This window comes from Neovison vison, chromosome 5 (assembly GCF_020171115.1).
Source record: "Neovison vison isolate M4711 chromosome 5, ASM_NN_V1, whole genome shotgun sequence".
Taxonomy (NCBI): domain Eukaryota; kingdom Metazoa; phylum Chordata; class Mammalia; order Carnivora; family Mustelidae; genus Neogale; species Neogale vison.
This window is the reverse complement of record NC_058095.1, coordinates 153,350,433-153,370,746: the sequence shown is the minus strand read 5'-3', so window position 1 is coordinate 153,370,746 and position 20,314 is coordinate 153,350,433. Positions and strand designations below refer to the sequence as shown.

Below are 20,314 nucleotides of genomic sequence, written 5' to 3'. Positions count from 1 at the left end.
GCTGGCAAAACTAGAATACGCATACACATATATAATGTTATAGAATTACATTCAAAACCATATATAAAATATATATCCTATATATATTTTCTTTAAAACCATATAAGCGTCTGTCTCTATTATATATCTCTACATATACACATATACATAATATATGTACACATATATTACGTATATACGAATGCACATATACATAACATATATACACAGAGGGAAAGCATAGGAGCGAGAAACAAATTAAACAGGGAGAAAGTCCCCCAAATGACTAATTGTTTATCAGTTTATCTGATTTTATTACCAGCCTTTAGAAAGTAAATATATGCTGGGGGTTTCATCAGAGCAGCAATAAATATTAATAATTACCAATTGACTACAGGTTTTAAATGGTCCTTCTAAAGCCATGTGTCAGCAATACTGTGTTCCTAGTAAGCACAGAATGGATGTCTGCATTAATGGCTTCTCCTCCGCGTGGGGTTTTAAAGTCAGGGATGTTCTCAACGGTCTATTCTAATGGCCTCTAACTCTCTCTGCTATTTCCTTGAAGGCAGTTGAAGTGTCTTGTAAAGAAGATGTGTTACTGCTCTGTGCTGAGATGAACCTACCAAATGCCCTGCCTTAAATAAAGGCAGACTGTATGTGTGTGTGTGTGTGTGTGAGAGAGAGAGAGAGAGAGAGAGAATGTATATGTTAGTGTATATGTGTGAGAGAGTGTGTATGTGTGAGTGTATGTGTAAGAGTGTGTATATGTGTGTGTATGGGAGAGTGTGTGTATTTGTGAATGAGAGTGTGTGCGTGAGTGTGAGAGTTTGTGTGGGTGTGAATGAGAGTGTGTATGTGTGTGGGGGAGAGTGTGTGAGTGTTTGTGAATGAGAGTATGTGCATGAGTGTAAGAGTTTGTGTATGTGAATGTGTATGTGTGTGAGAGTGTGTGTGGGGAAGAGTGTGTGTATTTGTGAATGAGAGTGTGTGCGTGAGAGTGAGAGTTTGTGTGTGTGTCTGTGAGAGAATGTGGGTGAGATGTGTATGTTGTGTGAGAGTGTGTGTGAGTGAGAGAGAGGTGTCTGTGTGTGTGTGTATTTGTGAATGAGAGTGTGTACATGAGTGTGAGTTTGTGTATGTGTGAGAGAGTGTGAATGAGACTGTGTATGTGTGTGTGTGGGAGGGTGTGTGCGTGAGAGTTTGTGTATGTGTGAGTGTGTTTGTGTGTGAGAGTGTGAGTGAGATGTGTATGTTGTGTGAGTGTTTGTGAGTGAGAGTGTGTGTGTGTGTGTGTGTGAGAGAGGTGTCTGTGTGAGTGAGCGAGTGAGCGAGAGTGTGTGTGTGTGTGTGAGAGAGAGGTGTCTGTGTGTGTGAGTGAGCGAGCGAGCGAGAGTGTGTGTGTGTGTGTGTGTGTGTGTGTGCGCGCGCGCGCACTCGCTGTTAGGGACCCGGCTGTGAGGGCTCCGCGGGACCAGTGTTCAGGGGCCCGCAGCGCCCGCCCGCCCGCAGAGCCGGTCAGAGCTGACGATTCGCAGGTCGTGGCCATTGCCAGTCTACTAAACTGCTGGAGGGGAGCCCAGGAATCCTGCTCACGAGCTCTGCAGGGATGGGTTTGCTCACTGAAGCTTCTGAAGTATTGTCTAGAGTTTTTCTTGACTCAGTCTTGTGCCCTGAATAAAGTGGGTCTAAGCAAGCAGGTGCCAGAGACTTCAGAACGTGATCGTGGGCATTTTAGATGTTCCAGAAATGGTCCACAGGATCAGTGGCATTGCTCGTGTGCTAACGGAAGAGTCTGATGTTGCCTTTTCTGAAGGACATGCTCACGGGATCCAGAAAAGCAAAGCGGTCTTAAAAGTCTTTCCGTCCCCCTCCTGCATTGTGGCTGACGTGGCAGGAAAGAATTCATTTTCTTCTGAGTTTAATCACACTTCAGTCAGACTACAAGAAATAGAGTTTGAGTATTCATGTTAAAATTCTATTCCCTCAAACAACTGTGTCTGAGGAGAAATGAAGAAAAAGCCAGCTAAGCATACAAAAGTGACACGGTCAGAGTTTGCGATCATTTGCTAAGAAAGGCTTATGTATGTACTTAAATGTACCGGCCCCGAATCACTGTTGGCAATTACTTTTCTACACGGTCAGCTGGCTGAGGCAGTGACACCAAGCAGTGTCCATTCTGCACAGACAGTGCTCATCCCCACTTCCCTTCATCTGTTGTCTAAAGGCGGTCAGGAGCGGCGTCTGCACCCCAAGCCAGTGTGACCCCTGTTTTCAGCATCGGCGAGGTAAACAACGAGAGGGTGAAGTGCTTGGGAAAATCACCACAGCCTTCTTCTCAAGCCGTCGGAGAAGAGGAGGAGAATCCATGACCCTCCTGTGTCTGCCTGAGCGAGAAGAGAGAAAAGAAAACAAGGTACGGAGTGACTTTGGAGATGTTTTCCTTTCCAGTCCCTAGCCTGGTCCTTAAGGCTTCCAACTGAGACAGGAGAACAAAGATGTCACTTCGGGTTTTTTTGTTTGTTTAAGATTTTATTTATTTATTTGACAGACGGAGATCACAAGTAGGCAGAGAGGCAGGCAGAGAGAGAGAGAGAGAGAGAGAGAGAGAGAGAAGCAGGCTCCCTGCTGAGCAGAGAGCCCGATGCGGGGCTCGAACCCAGGACCCTGAGATCATGACTGGAGCTGAAGGCAGAGGCTTTAACCCACTGAGCCACCAGGAGCCCCAGTTACTTTGTTTTTAATACTAGCTGTTTGGAAGCCCCTTCCAAGGACTCAGGATATCCTTGGTTTTAAGCCAGGCCTGGGTGAGGGATATTTATTCAATAAAGTTGTGTATCTGATGCTTTTCTTTTTCTCTTTTAGCTCAGGGCGTGTACAGTTTCTTGCCAGCTTTGCCCTTAATTTCTGGGCTGCTGGAGGTTTTGGTAATATGGGAACGTGGCTGGTTTCACTCCACAGCCCGAGAGCCACAGTTCCCCGTCTAATTTCTCCTCCCTGAGCCAGTCCACATGGTTTCAGCCACCATTTACCAGCAAATACTACCCAGACTACAAATGGGCAGAAATTTTAACAAAATCCGTGTTTTCCACAGCGTGCACATACCCAGCTATATTTCAGGCTCGCAATTCAAGACTTCATCAGCTCAGTATGGAAGCTGGACGCACCGTGTGTTAACAGGTTACAAATGGGCAACAGTTTGTGTTTTCGCATTTCTCACCCCCTCCTGCTCCCCTCCCCCCGCAAAGCCATCCTTCCTAACTGCTCCGTATCACACGTTTTCCCAGAGTGATGGTAATGAGAACGAGCAGACAGAGCTTTTGTTAGACGGACTGAGACACAGATGATCTTCATTTTCTTAAGCCTTAAGCGTGGGGTGCGAGTGTGCACGTGCACCCACACGTACGCACGTGTGTGCAGCTGTGTTAGTCACAGTGTACCACATAGAGGGGTCTGCAGGGAATGTTTGTTGAGTGAATTGTTGAAAATATTTGTTCGATACTTGGCACGTAACTAGCAAGGAGCTGTAGCAGATGTGAAAGGAGAAAACCGTGGATAGGACTTTGATGTCGGGCTGAGGATGCTGGGAACCCCGAGCAACACTGTAGTCTCACAGCTAATTGTTATTTATTAACTATAACTTAGGAAAGTCGCTCAAAGCCTTTGATGAATAAATGCTTAAAAAATAGGGGAATGATTATACTCTGCATAAATTTACAAATGCTTAAGTCACTTCATTCGTGGATTACCTCAGCTCAAAAGCTGAACCATACTGTGCCTATAATTAGCAATATTGTATCGAACACTTAAACATTTGTTAAGGGGGCGTCTCTTGTTAAGCATCCTTAGCACCATAAAAACAAACAAACAAACAAACAAATGTATGTATGTTATTCATAACAATTAAAGAAAAAAAAAAGCAAGTTACTGCTGGAGTGAGTTACACCTGTGTGCTAAGTATCTTAACCAGTAGGGATCTAACAAGACAAAGTTAGCACATGATTTCTGGCATACAACTGGAAGAGGTCTCAAATATTCTTGTCGAAGGACAAATATCCTAGCAGGAGAGGGCTCATCATCATAAATTGTATTTTGGTGACAAAGAGGGGATTATTTTCATCAGAAAATAAAAAGAGACCAAAACTGGTCCAAGGTTGCCTCAGAAATATTTCTCAGTGACACCCCAAAGGAAGCTTATCCTTAGAGAAAGCTGCGATTCCTTTGATGAATTACAAGTGGAAGGATTCCCCTTAAAGATGTTAGAGACTTTCCAAGTCCCACAAACAATTAGCTGCAATCATGTAATCAGTCATCTCCAAATGTTATCCCACCTAGGCTCATAAAACTTCTTCTTAATGATTTTGCCAGGCAACTCCACCCAAGGGAATTTCTGCCTGAAGAAAGTAGTGAGGCAACAGACATATGCTAAGAATCTTCCTAGTTAAGGGACTGAAATAACAAGCAAAAAACAATTAGCACATATAATCAGCACTTTGGAAATCTGCCGTCTTCGTGGTTTTAAAATTCTCCTTTTAAAGATTTAGATTAACGCTGTACTGTCACATTTACCTTTCAAAGGGATAGAAACAGAACTTTTGTGTTATAGGATTTTTTTTAATCATTTGTTTTCGTTTGTAAACCGAGGTTCATAAATGCTTCTCACTGGATAATTAATTGCTCCCTTTTCATGTAGGTAACAGGAAGAGAAAGGAAAATTCTAGTCTCTATGATTTTAGTATCTATTTTTCTTACTTTTTTTTTCTTATAACCTCAGGGCTCCAAAAAAAAAAAAAAAAAGAATATAACAGAGACCAACTTGTAGTTCTGATTGATTGACAATCGGATCTACTGCTGGTTTATGCTCAGAATGTGTACCTGGAAATTTGGAAGAATTTGCCTCATACAATCAAACAAAAATCAGTTGCTACCCTGATTTCATTAACTATAATAGCATTTATTACAGTGTCACTTCTACATCTCAGATGAAGCTTTTATCTCAAAATAGAATGTGTCCTCATCTCTTTCTGAGACCTGTTTCATAGTAAAACAGCTGCCAACACTCATAAAAGAAAAAAAAAAAAACCTCTTTAAAACTCTGAGGCTATATTTAGTACACAAAGCCTTTGTTGAATACATTACCATATTCTTTGTCAAGCACTTGGTTCCAACATACAAGGTGAATTTAAGAAAGGTACACTTTGCTAGATGAAGAGAGAGAAATCGAGAGGGAGAGAGAGTGAGAGAGTGTGCCACGGTTCACAGAACCCAAGGCACTACTGCCAAACCCAAGAAAAATGCTGAAAAAAAAAAAAAATCACAGAATATTAGTGCCACTGGGATCTTCAGTCGCCTAGTGGAAAAATTACCAAATGCTAGGGGAAGAGGGGTCTTAGGGTCACCTAATGCAATCATTCCACTCTAGAGATGAATAGATTGAGGCAGAAGCTGAGAAAGGTAATGTGTTGGCTACTGTGGGTTTGAAATATGGTTAGTGCGACTGGGAGATGAATTTTAAATTTTGGTTACTTCAAGTTTCAACTTCTATTTCAATAGGCTCCTATGGCTAGTACCTGTTGGACAGGTTGGAAGCCCTTTCTAGATCTTTCTTTTCAACTGAGCTTAAAGTCCTGGCCAATGGGTTAAAACTTAAACTAAAATAATAATAATAATAATAATAATAAGACAAAACTGATTCAAAATTAATGAAATCCAATGTACTATAAGCTGGCTAACTGAACATAATAAAAAAAGTGGAAAAAAATTAGCGAAATCCTCAAAACCTTCTGAAACCATCTGCGAACACAACAGGCATTCCTAGGGAAAGTGATCAATGAAACAAAGCCCTAAAACACCCAAAAACATTTGTGAGGACTTAAGTTCTGCCCCAGGAGGTGCACAGAGGGTGAGAAAGAGGCAGAGTGGCCGCAGGGACCAGCCAGGGAATACACTTCCCATTCTGACCTCTCAGCCAGCAAGAACTCTGCCTGAACCGAGATGGTGTGAAGGAAAGCTTGTTGAGATGTAATTGACGCTGAACAAAAGGGGAGCCACGGAGCAAGATGGCGAGGTTGGAAGGACCAAGAAGATCATCCTGTCCATCTCCTTTGCGCATCACGCTTGGGATCGAAACCAGGAGGACGAGTGGGCAGCGGACACTAATCAAGTATATTGGATTTTTATCGCTATGTTAGCAAGTTGGAGTATGACCTTGGGAAGCACCCTTAACTGGCTATCGTACTTTCTTCGTGGGCTTGAAGAAATGGTAATGAGACTTGGTTTCAGGTGCTTGGGGAAGCGTAAGATGAAAGTGTAAGATATCATCGTCACTTGTTCCTTTTTTCCTTTTCTATCAGGCCATAATTCTCTCTCCAGTTAATAAGACCAATCACTTTCAAACCACAGCCTAGTGTCTTGTTATAGAATCGTTCTTTGAAAACAGTCAGGCTTAATGCTTTTTTTAGCTTCTTTGGAAATATAACAATTGGAGCTAAAATTAGTGTTGTTCGTGTACTCAATAGAAAAGGCTTTACAATATTTAAAAGAAGGAGCAGAACTATGTGAGGAAGGGCCATAGAATCTAAAGAAGTAAATGTGAGTAAATGTTGAATTAGGAACACTCTGAACTCTTCTTAATTAAAGTTCAAATGATTGTAATTCTGGAGGTATAATTGCAAGTTACTGTAATTTCTTTCATTTCTACTATTTTTCTGCATGCCAGAAAATTTGCTTATTTTCTAACTTCAGGGTTACTCTGGAATAATTATCTTCAAAAAGCACGTTGTTGTAATAAACCTGTGTCTTACTTCCCTATCCAATTTTTCCCTACCTACTTTTTATTATTTTTTTTTAGAGATTTTATTTATTTGTATGACAGAGAGAGAGAAATCACAAGTAGGCAGAGGCAGGCAGGGAGAGAGGAGGAAGCAGGCTCCCTACTGAGCAGGGAGCCTGATGTGGGTCTTGATCCCAGGACCCTGCGATCATGACCTGAGCCAAAGGCAGAGGCTTTAACCCACTGAGCCACCCAGGCTCCCTCCCTACCTACTTTTAAAATTTCATCTATTAAGAAAACTATACAGTGCCTGGTATATATCCAACACTATTCTAAGCACTTTATAAATGTTTGGGCTCTTACTTAACATCGTTAGAAAGCTGGTGCTGTTCTTACTTCCGACTTACAGAGGAGCAAACTGATGCCAACGGAAATGAAGGATCTTGTCCCAGCCCTGCTGTTCTTCATGGCCAAGCTGGGGAATGCAACAGCCAGACTGGGTATCTCAACCACTAGGCCATGCTACTTCATTTTCTATAGATGCTTATGTCAGATTTAAAACTAGTCTTTGTAAAATTCACTGGCTTGAGCGACTTTTTAGTAGGCCATATTTTCCCCCCTTTGCGTTGCTTGCCCATGTTCTGTACCCCTACTCGCTGCATTTCCCAAGAGTCTCATACATGTGAGTCTCATACAGGAGTCACTTTTCTTAAAAAGAGCTAAATTGCCCCTGACACAGGGACCTTGCAGGGAGAAAACATCAGTACCAGTCTCTGTGTGGTGTGGCTGTTTTTGTTTATTTGTTTTGGGTTTTTTACTTCATCCTTTCAGAATTGTAAAGGACAGAAATGGAACGATGGTGGGATAAACGTCACAGGAGTTAGAGAGCCATGGAAGAGGAGAAAGAACCACAGAAGGAATGAGGAAATGGGAGAAAGACACAACACTTGTCAGCTTTGCAGAGCCTCCAAAAATGTTCAGTTCTCGCAGGACAGATTTAGTAAGTGCTAATTATTTAGAGTCAGCGACTTGAGTGGTTAAAGCACAGGTTGGCCTTCAAATAAATATACCTTATTCTCCCCAAAGCAAGCAGTCTCGGATGAGGCCGCTGAGACAGTGAATGATCTTTTGTGAGTTTTATTCACAGTGTGGCAAGGACAACCTGAAGCAGAGAGAGTAAGGCTCCAGCTGGAGTTCCACAGACATCCCCTAGGAGAGAGATGGGCATGAGAGCAAACGCCCCCTGCCCCCTCTGTGCTGAGCAAACCCAATGTAAAAGCTGAGAATTTGCATTCCCACCATGTCAGTATTTAGAACGATTTGAACACCTCCTTCCCCTCTCACTTGGTGGCATAGACTTAACAAGGTCTACTCATGGGGATTGGCATAGACTTAACAAGGTCTATGCATGGGGATTGCAAGCAATGTGACTTTGATCTCGTCAGTTCAGGTATATATGCACTACATATATACACAGTTCATTTTCTTTCAGTTTTATTGAGATACAATTGACATGTATCACGTACAAGTGCCAAGTGTACAGCAAAATGGCTTGACTCACGCAGACTGTGAAATGATCACCACTATCATTTTAGTTACTTACTGCCCAACCTCTCATACAGATACTATAAAAAAGAAACAAAAAATTTGTTTTTCCTTGGGGTGAGAGCTCTTAGGATCTACCCTCTTTACAACCTTCCTCTTAGCTATTTGTGGTGTTAACTCCCGTCCTCATGCTTGCGTTCCAACCACTAGCACTTAGCCATCTTACAAGGCAAAGCTTGTATCTTTTGACCCCCTTCCTCGACTTCCCCTACCTCCACCCCCCAACCGTTGGTAACCCCCGATCCCATCTTTTTCTATGGGTTTGTTTTTGTTGTTGCTGTTCTGTGTTTTAGATTTCACGTATAAGTGATAGTGAATCCCTGATATATATTAAGAAAAAGAATACATCATGAGCACATACGGTTTGTCAGGAAATAGAAGATTTGTTTACATTTGAAAATGAATCAACATAATTCACTATGTTCTTTAAATGAAGGCGAAATAGTATATGATCATCTCAATAGGTGAAAAAAATAATGACAATATTTAATACCATTCATCACTTAAAAATTCCCCAAATTGCACAGGTGGTTTTGATAGCAGCCTTTCAGTACAATTCACCACATTAATAAGTAAAAGGAGAAGAAAAAAAGTCATATATTCTCTCAAAAGGGGATGAAAATTGTGATAAAATTGAGTTGCTCATGATAAATATTACCAATATGCTAGAAATAAAAGGGAGCTTCCTGAACCTAATAAAAAGTTATTCCAAAAAAAAAAAAAGAGTAGTTCCAAAAATCTAGATCAAAACCATTCCTAACAGTAAAATATTGGAAGCAATCACTTTAAAATCAAGAGCAAGAGAAGTATGGCCACTGTCTACTTGAATGCAGGCTGTGTTGGAGGTTCTTGGTTATGTAGTAACATACAGAAATCAAATTTTAAAATATAAGAACATAGAATGGGAAAAACAAAAAAAAGTCTTCACAGGTGACATAATTATCTACACAAGAAATCCAAAATGAATAAGAGATATTAATTTAGCAATCTGTCTAAAAATAAGATCAATATACTTTATCTATATACCATTAGTGACAATTGAGAAAATGTAATTTTTTAAAAATACAGCATTTAAAATAATAGAAATATACAGCGCCTAGAAATCTAATAAATAATGTAGGCAACTATGGAAACAATTTACAACCTTACTGAAAGACCCTGAAGTCCTAACTAAATGAAGAGATAGAACATGTTCGGGGACAGGAAGGCTCCATACCATAAGGTACAATTCTCTCCAAATTTATCTAAAGATCTATACCCCATTCTTTTTTAAAGTAACTTACCCAGGTGATTCTAAATGTGCACTGAAAAGCAAAGTCACAATATAGCCTGCTGAAAAAGATAAATGGTTGCGAAGACTTGCCCCACAAGACCAATTTAAGACAACAGCAATGAAAACACTGTAGGATAATTACAGAGATATCTAAAACAAAACAGATGCTGATGAAACCAAATAGAGACAACAGATAGTTGATTTATGACACAGATGGCAACACGAATCTCAAAGAACAAAGATGCCTCTTCAAGAACATGCTTTGGGACAACTGGTTGGTGACATGAGGAAAGAAACGAAATTTGCTTTTTAAATTTTTTTCAAGAATTTTATTTATTTTTATTATTTAAAAGAGAGAGAGACAGCATGAATGGGGTGAAGGGCAGAGAGAGAAGCAGACTTGATCCCGGGACCCCAGAAATCATGACCTGAGCTGAAGGCAGATGTTATACCTACTGAGCCCCCCAGGTGCCCCAAGAAATGGCATTTGAACATTTCACACCATCCACAAAAATAAATTCTACATCTTTTAAGTATAAAAAGTAAGCCTTTTAAAACCTTTAAAGGAGGGGTGCCTGGGTGGCTCAGTGGGTTAAGCTTCTGCCTTTGGCTCAGGTCATGATCCCAGGGTCCTGGGATTGAGTTCTGCATAGGGTTCTCCGCTCAGCAGGGAGCCTGCTTCCTCCTCCTCTCTCTCTGTCTCTCTCTCTGACTGTCTCTCTGCCTACTTGTGATCTCTCTCTGTCAAATAAATAAATAAAATCTTTAAAAAAATTTAAAAAAACCTTTAAAGGAAAATATAGCATATTTAAAAGGAATAAGTATATTAATAGATAAATTTAATAACATTTAATTAAGAACTTATATCATTAAGACAGTCTAAAGATGGTGAAAGATAAGCTACAAAGGAGGAGAGGATATTTACAACATATGTAACTGATAAGGTTTCTAAAATATGTGCCCAAATCCTAAATGTCAATATGAAAAGTCAAATGATTCAGTAGAAAAATGAACAAAAGATGTGAATAAACATCTCGCATAGTGGAGAACATTAAAAGATTTAAAATGCTCAACTCAGTTATTAATCAGAGAAATGAAAAATTAGATAAAAACTGGATCACATTTTACACTCACTAGTTTGGCAAAATAAAGGGGCCTTATGCTATCAAGTTTTGGAGAGTATGTGGAACAAGAGAAAAGTTCCCTACACTGCCTAAGGAAGTGTTAATTGTTGTCAACCCACTGGAAAGCAATTTGACATTATCGTATCCCTAACATGGGTGCACCCTGAGAATCTGCAAGTCTGGTAGACAATGGTACATGGACAAGCATGTTGTAAACAGAAACTATTAGCAAAATGCTTCATAGCTCCAAAGTTCGTCCACAGAAAAGTACATACACAAACGAAGGTAGCACGTGGATAAATCTTAGTAATGTTTATTAAAACATCTCTAAAATGACTACATTGAGTATAACACCATTATGTAAACTCAAAAGAAAAGCAACATAATATTTAGGAAAACACACATATTTTTAGAACTTTCAAAAGCAAAAAATGATTTTAAACAGTCAGAGAATAGTTACATTTCAGGGATATGTGGGAGCAGGATGACCACTCATCAATACTGGTAATAATCTTGACCTTAAATTTGGTAGTCAGCTTATCATTCTTTGTTTTTAACTTCTTTGATTCAAAATTTTTCTATATTCAGGTTAATCAAATGATACTACATTTCTGTAATTCAGAATAATTCTATTATTCTATTCTATTCTATTAGATTATGTGTATACTTGTAATATATATTATATATAATGTGTGTATTATATATAATATATAATTATAATATATATTATATATATTACAGTTATAATATATATTATATATATTACATGTACTATATGTAGATGCATAGAACATTATTTTTTAAAGAGAGAGGATATAGTATACAATATACATACAATATGTATCTAATCTGGAAATCAGCTTTTATTCTTTTAAACATGATAGTCAATAAAATTTGTTGCATTACAAATGAAACTGATGATGTACATTTGTTGGTTAAATGAATTTAAATTTTAAAAAATTGTTGCATGAGCTATGATTAATTAGATGCCCTGTTCTGTCCCTTGCCTCTTCCAACTTCTGGTAGCCACCAAAATGTCTCCATTCTCTGTCTCTTCTCACTGGCCTTCTCGTCTGTGTCTTTAATTTCCCTCTGCCATTCTTGTATAATGACAAAACTGGATTCATGGCCCATAGTCCACAATGATTTCATCACAACATCTGTAACTTAATTATGGCTGCAAAGACTCTACTTCCAAATAAAGTCCTACTCATAGGCTCTAAGTGGCCATATTTTGGGAAGAGGGGCACCATTCAAACCACAACAGCAGGTCACCTGTACTCATTTTATTTTAAATATTAGTTAAAAATATGAGATTACGTTCACAACATATGATAAGGGAAAAAAACAGTTGTGTGATTTCCTTACTTCAAATATAGACAACATATACACAGATGTGTGGAAAGGGCACGGCAAGATTATGTTTCATTTTGTGTGTGAGAAAATAGCACATTTAATTTTACATTTTTCTGTGTTGCTTGAAGGTATTCCAGTGAGTCTCTGATTTTTTTCTAAACACAAAAAAATTAAGCCCTTTTCTTTTTAACACTAAAGTGCTGTTGACATGTTTCTTTTTTGTATTTTAAAATCCTCACCCCATTTCAACTCAGGTTGACAAAATTTTAAAGGACGCTAATGATAGTATGCTAGGCTATGGCTGGCCTCCTGCCTGTTGGGCAAAGTTTCCAGGCTTCCTTGAATGTCTTCATGGGTAATTGAGTCCTCTCAACAGAAAGCAGGGGGGTCAGACTCAGATATGAGTCCAGGCCAGCGGAACACTTCTTTTAAAAAGAGCACTTCTTCTTTTAAAAGTACCTTCTTCTTGGGTGCCTGGGTGGCTCAGTGGGTTAAGCCACTGCCTTTGGCTCAGGTCATGATCTCAGGGTCCTGGGATCGAGTCCCACATTGGGCTCTCTGCTCAGCAGGGAGCCTGCTTCCTCCTCTCTCTCTGCCTGCCTCTCTGCCTGCTTGTGATCTCGCTCTGTCAAATAAATAAATAAAATCTTAAAAAAAAAAAAAGTAGATTCTTCTTTGTTTTTATTTTTGCTTGGTCAAAGACATACAGGGAATTTTAAAAGCATTATCTCATTAACAATAACACTCCTGTGGATATAATGGTATCATGAATGAGTTATTGGGATGAAGTATGTGTCCATCCTTTTGTCCTTACTTCACTATTAAAGACAGACAGACAGGGCACTAAGTGGCTTGTCAAGGCCACCCATCGAGGAAGGGGGTAGTCTAGGGCTGGACCCAACATGATGACCACTGGTCCTGGACCACTTGAAGTTGCAGCAGAGAAATGCAATATTTCTTATCATTGCTATTTTTCCTTGGGACGTGTGCAGATGAAGTAGTGTGTATAGAAGCAACTTGCAAAGAATAGTATTTTAGTTGGGCCATGTAACTATCACTTTGGGATTTATTTATTTATTTATTTGTTTATTTATTTATTTTTACCACCTGCCAGCCTTGAAATGTGTGGTAACTGCTACAAGGTTTCTCTAATGGTAGGATAATTTAAATATGTAAATGAAGGAATTGGGAAATTCTGATTATTTCAACTGTCTTCCTATGAAAGTTATGGCATTTATTATAGGCAAAACACTTGTGGGAGATTTTGTAGTTACTAAAAATTCTCTACACAAAATCGTATCTTCTTTGATTTCATTAGAGAATAGTATACTGATTGCCAAAAATTTTAGGTTTGATTTATCCTCATGCCCATGGATTAAGGTAATTGATTAATCAGTTTATTTGTTCACATTGTTCACATTTGTTCACATTGGATTATGATATTTAGGGATATTATGAATTAAATAATTAATGTAGCAATATAAAGCTAAAGAGAACAGAGAAGATGAAAGATAAAAGCAGAAATTAACTAGAAAACTAAAAGATAATAGATCTAAGTAAGCAAAGGTGCAAAATATACAGAATTTTGAACAATCTGACAAAAAGAAGGAAATACAAATAACAGAAAAGTGGCATTACTACAGATACAAAGAGGATATTAGAAATCATAAGAGGGACACCTGTGTGGCTCAGTTGGTTAAACATCTGCCTTTGGCCTAGGTCATGATCTCAGGGTCCTGGGAACCAACCCTGTGTCAGGCTCCTTGCTCAGTGAGGAGTCTGCTTCTCCTTCTCCCTCTGTCCTCACCCTTGCTCATGCTCTCTCTTACTCTCTCTTGCTCTATTCTCTCTCTCTCAAATAAATAAAAATATTTTTAAAAGGGAAAAATTAGGGTGCTTGGGTGGCGCAGCTGTTAAGCATCTGTCTGCCTTCAGCTCAGGTCATGGTCCCAGGGTCCTGGGATTGAGCTCTGCATCGGGCTCCCTGCTTGGCAGGAAGCCTGCTTCTCCTTCTCCCACTCCCCCTGCTTGTGTTCCCTCTCTCACTGTCTCTCTCTCTGTCAAATAAATAAATAAATAAATAAAAATCTTTAGGAAAAAAAAGGGAACAATTATAAGAGTACTCTGCACAACCTTACCCAAGTACATTTTAAAATATACATGAAAGGGAAAATTTTAAGTGAAAATATAAATTACCAAAATTAAATCAAGATTTAAAATATTTCAGTGGATGAATGATTATAGACAAAATTAATATTTAAGAAAATATCTATCCCTAATTTGAGACTGCCAACACAGATAATTTTACAAGTGAAATCCAAAAGAACCTAAGGCAATGCAAAACAGCTATCTTAGTTAAACTATTCCAAAGTTTAGAAAAAGATGGAAAATTTGAAATTCATTCTACAATGCTTATATAAAATTGATTCCAAAACTGGACAAGGAGAGCTCTCATGCATACACATACATATACACACATGATCTAAAATAAGTCTCACTTATTGTGTAAGAATCCTAACTAAAACACTAACAAGTAAATCTAGCAGTATATTAGTGAATTAGTAAATATACATATACATTTATAAGTATATACATGTGTGTAATAACATCATTATATGTATGACAAGACATATAAACTTTATATATCGTGCTTATTTTCATTTAATACTTGAAAAAATATCTTGACTTCTTAATCATCTTGAACAATAGTATTTTTTAGTTGCGTAGTATTCCACTGAAATCCCAATTGAAGGCAAAATAATTAATTTATTTATATTGAACACAGAGCATATTTGCAGTGATATTAGGAAAAATCCAAATACTTGCCCGTTACTCATTTTATGCTAGTTTCAGTAAATCCCCAAGCAGCTGTGGAATCAACTTAGTTTTCTGTCTCAGTAAGAGACCAACATAGCAGGGAGAGAAGGTGGAAGTGAGAGAGAATTCCAAAGATCTGTGGAGCTGAAAGTATTTAAATATCTTGGCTATTTATTTCCTAAACTAAGGGGTAACAGGAGAGGCTGGGAGTGGGAGAGGTCAGGAGGTCAGGAATTAGAGGGAGGGCACTGAATGCCAAATCAGAAGAAGACAAAATGGCAAGAACTCACTGTAACAGGGCACTTAGTGCCAATTCAACTCTACTGGTTATTCCACAAAAGTAAGTATGATTATTATTATTCATTTCACAAACTTTTTAAAAATTTGTGTCCAGTTGACATACATGTTATGTTAGTTTCAGGTGTAAAACATAGTGATTCAACAAATTTATGCCTTAGGTTGTGCTCACCATGAGTCTGGCTGCCATCTGTCCCAATACACCACTACCAAAATATCATCAACTATATTCCTTCTGCTGTGGCTTTTAGTTCCGTGGCTTAATCATTCCATAACTGGAAGCCTGTATCTCCCACTCCCCTTCAACCGTTTTGTCCAATCTCCCACCCCCTCCCTCTGGGAAATATCAGTTTGTTCTCTGTATTTACAGATCTGATCCTACCTTTTGCTCGTTTACTTTTTTTATTATGCCACTTACAAGATAAATCATATGGCATTTGTCTTTCTTAATCTGACATATTTCACTTGGTGTAATACCCTCTAGGTCCGTCCACGTTGTCATAAATGGCATCTGTTTTTATGGCTGAGTAATGTTCCTGTGTATGTGTGTGTGTACGTGCACCGTATCTTCCTTATCCATTTGCCTCTTGATGGACACAAGTTGCTTCCATATTGGTCTATTATAAATAATGTTGCATAGGGGCACATATATCTTTTTGAAATAGTGTTTTTGTTTCTTTGGGTAAATATCCAACAGTGGAATGATTGGATCATATGGTATTTCTATTTTTAATATTTTGAGGAACACCCATACTGCTTTCCACAGTGGCTGTACCAATTTATGTTCCTACCACATATTCTAAAATTGTTATTATACAGAGAAGATTAGCATAGCCCCTGCACATTTCACAAACCTTTTTCAGTTTCTACTATAAGGCAGGCAGAGCTATAGGTAGAAGACAGTCACTTAATGAAGCTTGAAAATTTACACTGTAATGAATGAAACCAGACAAAACACTTATGCAAAAGAAGGCGTACAAAAGACTATATAAGGATTAGATGTGAGACATTTGCAAACTAGCTTATTCTAGGTAGCTATATATAAGTACATGAGTTAGACTGATTAGTCCCACATAGGATTAGCTATAATTAATTAATCAGCCAGGATCCAAAGTTTTTCCTCTGTATCAACCGAATCACCTTTTCATAACACGCCATACTCCTGGATCGCAGGGATGCAAAGCCCTGACCAAGCCCTGCTCAAAAAAGCATTGGGTCCCCATTCCTCCATCCTTAGTGATTGGTCCAGGAGAGGATACAAGATCCAACCAGGATTACAGAAATCTTGTCCTGGAAGTTGTATGTGGGTTTTGTAAGACACAAGTTCTCTTTAAACTCTGCTAAACAAAGCAGTTGGAAATCTGGGGATGCCCATGACCATCTTTGTTGCCATATGGAGAGCACTTGTTTGCAACAGCAGAGGATGAAGTAAACACAAGAGTGAAATAGACAAGCTACAATGAGGGATGGATCAAGAAACATGCCCTGCATCTTGTGTGAAGTGGGATACACTTAGAACCTTCCCATTTATATGAGATAATGACTTTGGCTTTTGCATTAGTCAAAATTTCTGACTCTTGCAATCAAACATCTCCTGAATACATCTTCCCACTACCTACCTTGTTCCTTAGAGACTTCCGCATGTGAAGAACAGGTAACAGGCTAGCATCACCATTTTTTGATTACAGCATCTCCAGTGGCCCTGAGTCTCAATCTACTCTAAACACCATTGGACCTTTGTCATTACCCAGAACCGCGCCACTATAAAATGCTATCCCTAATAACCCAACTGTTCTTAATTGCAGAGATACACATATTTTTTAGTGCCCAGATCATGCAAAATTAATAGTGACAGATTGAATTAATAGATTAGGTGTTATATAAGTTTTAACTTTTTTTCTGATTTGGAATAGTAATATTGAAAAAAAGCTCAAGTGTTCAATATAATTTCTAGGTAAACATATGGCATGTAAAATAATAGATCTTGTTAATGATTTTCATTGCCCCTATTTTAAAACACATGGTATTCTTATATATTGATCAGGCTTTAACCAAAATAGACAAAAAGGGAAAAACCATATCATTCCAATCCTGCCGAAAACTAAATATAATTGATCTTTTTTTCTTCACATTTCTTTTAGCCTTATGCTTCTTGTTTAGGAAGCATATAGAATTAATTGAATGTGATGAGCTACCATAATGTTCTAAGATAGCACTGGGATAATAGAGAGGTAAAGAGCTGGGCCTCTGTTAATCATAACAGCATCCCACTTAAAAGCTGGAATGTATCAGCAATCTGCTGTTGCCATATTGATTTCACTTAGCCCTTCTGGATGGAATACGAGGGAGATTTTCCAACGTAGAATCAAAACAGATGGTAGGGAGGTTGGGGGAAAAATAGTCTCTCAGTATAATGGAAGTCACAGGAAAGCTTTTTGAAAAATATTATTATAATTCCTTGAAAAACAACTGACATAAAGCCAAAAACATCTATTGGTAGCATGGCAAGAATCAATGGCATGAGAACTTTTTAGTCTCCAGTGATGTTCACTGACTGTTTGCTTTTTATCAATGAAGTTAGACCTTGCAGGACTGGTGGTATGACCCTCTTATAAATGAGTCCTTCATTTTATAAATCAAATGATAGAACACCATTAATTAGATTAGAGTTTCAGAGGAAATCTTGACCTGGAAATGGAAAAATCTTCAAAATAACATTTAATTATAGAGCAAGTGTTTAAATGTTATATTTTTATAAAAAATGATCATTCATATTCATGAACCAAACATTTACAGCGATGCCTCATGATTTCATATGAGAATAATACAGGAGCCAAAATTGTGTTATTCTTGATATTCAGAAAATATGGAAGCCCATATTGCAGAGGAAGCACTTAATGATTTTCTTTATTCTACCTAAAGCATTGGAAGTAACCAGTTTAAACTCATTAGCCATGTATAGTTACTACATTTTACCTTCCTTGTGTATATATATCCTTCCTTTACTATCCTTTCTTTGATCTTTAGATTTGAGAGGAACTAAGGTAATTGCTATTCGGTGTACTTGCAAAAAGAGATAGCCTGGCAGAAAAAAAAAATAGAATTTTTAGTTCAAGAGTTTTAATCCAATTCTATCACATATTAAGTTTTTGACCTTAGGCAGGTTACTTAACCTTTTAAACCTTCAATTCCTCATTGCAAAATTGGAATTATATCAAGTAATGTTAAAGGTTATTAAGAAGATTAGATACACAATTATATAAAAGTGCCTGGATTAGTCCCCTTACTTTCCCTTAGTCTTGGCAAGAAAGTACATTCTCTCTTTAAAATGGGAGCGGGGCTGGATAATTGTCAAGTGAAGTTTTTTGCATCTTTGAAGAGTCTAATATATTTCTTGGGTCTAGTCCTAAGACTGGGGGACTGACTCCCTACTGATGCCTGCTTTATTTTTTTCACGAGAGCTGAGTATTCTGTCAGTGGGGAAAGGCAGTTCAATCAAAAATCACTGCTACAGTGTGTTGTTTGAGCTTGTCTTTAGGCAGCAATGGAAAGATGGGCAGATGAAAGCAAGGTAGCAGGGAAAGGCTCAACGAGTAGAAGCAGAGTCCCACGGGAGATGTGCTTCTGCATCATGGCCAGCAGCCAGATGGCTACAGGAGCATGACTGGATCAAAGTAGAATGTTTCAGGTACGGTGTCAAACCACCTCCAGAGTCGGGGGAGCCGGAGTCCTCACGCAGGACTCAAATGAGTTCTGAGATACTGAATAATGCACTCAAATGAGTTCTGAGATACTGAATAAATATTAAGGGTAATTGGCCCATCCTGGATATTCTTTGTCCTCTGCAAAGAGAGGTTCTCGCCTTCCTCCTACACGCCAAAACCAACTCACTCAGGAAACTGTGACCCTGTTAAGGTTACCTTTCATGAGTTCTGGTGCTCTGCCAAAGAGCTCTGCTCTGACACATAGAGGTCTGGTCCATCTTATTTATTTATTTTTTTAAAGATTTTTATTTATTTGACAGACAGAGATCACAAGTAGGCAGAGAGGCAGGCAGAGAGAGAGAGATGGGGAAGCAGGCTCTCTGGTGAGCAGAGAGCCCGATGCGGGCTCGATCCTAGGACTCCGGGTTCATGACCTGAGCTGAAGGCTGAGGCTTTAACTCACTGAGGCACCCAGGCACCCCGTGGTCCATCTCTTTTAAATGAACATGGACTCATGTATGCCTAGCAAGATGAGCAGTCATCACTTTTACACCTCGGTTGGGCACTGCCTTAAATCCTAGCATGTTTTGTCATTCTACTGTTTTGCACTTTATTTGTTCACTTTATGCCTTTTGGTCTCCTCTTACTTCCTCTTGTAGAGATTGGTATGTAAGTTCAGTTAAGTTCACTGATGCTATCATGTTTATACTGGAAGGTGCACTAGAATCTGTTTACTTAATTTCCTGATTTTCATGAAGGCCAAGAGATTGGGTGATCCGTAGTGGTCATATAATTAGTGGTAGAAGTAGGAGAACTCAGATGTTTTGAGTGGTCTTTTGTACTTAGGAGGCACCTTATCTCCTCTTGGATATGAATCACATAGTTTTCTGGGCACTTAGTAGGCCTTCAACAATAAATGTTGGGTTAATAGTTGTCCAATACATAATTTCCATGTAAGACATTTGACCTATAAAAACCCAGAATCGTCTGCAAAGTTGATGTCAAGCAGAAAACAGTCTGATTGATATGTCACCACTTTCTCTCTGCTTCTTTGGATTTAAGAATTGTGAAACACAGCACAACTAGACAGAAAGAGCTTAGGTAACACGTGCTGGCAAACCCACAGGCAACAGATTTAGTTCTGATGGGCAAATACGGTCACATTTTCCCCTCTCCTCTTGGCTACCTTGCCACCTCAGAAAGTTCTGCCCTCTGGGCTACCGTGCATTTGTTTATGTGAAGCTGATATTAAAAACCTGGTTCATCAAAAGAGGGGAAAAAAGAGAACTGTCATAAGGGGAAGGCTTCTCAGAGCTGAAGACAAGCTGCTCCTTTCCGACTGAAAATGTCAAACACTTATTCATACGGTTCTTACCAGACTTGATTTATA

The 20,314-nt window shown here is 38.7% G+C and overlaps 1 protein-coding gene and 1 pseudogene across 1 annotated transcript in view; one reads left to right on the top strand and one right to left on the bottom strand.

The window, feature by feature from the left end:
* HS6ST3 (heparan sulfate 6-O-sulfotransferase 3) overlaps nt 1-20,314 on the bottom strand; it is a 649,897-nt gene that overhangs the window by 65,996 nt on the left and 563,587 nt on the right. The window lies entirely within an intron of this gene.
* Nucleotides 15,999-16,088, top strand: LOC122908098 (annotated as a pseudogene).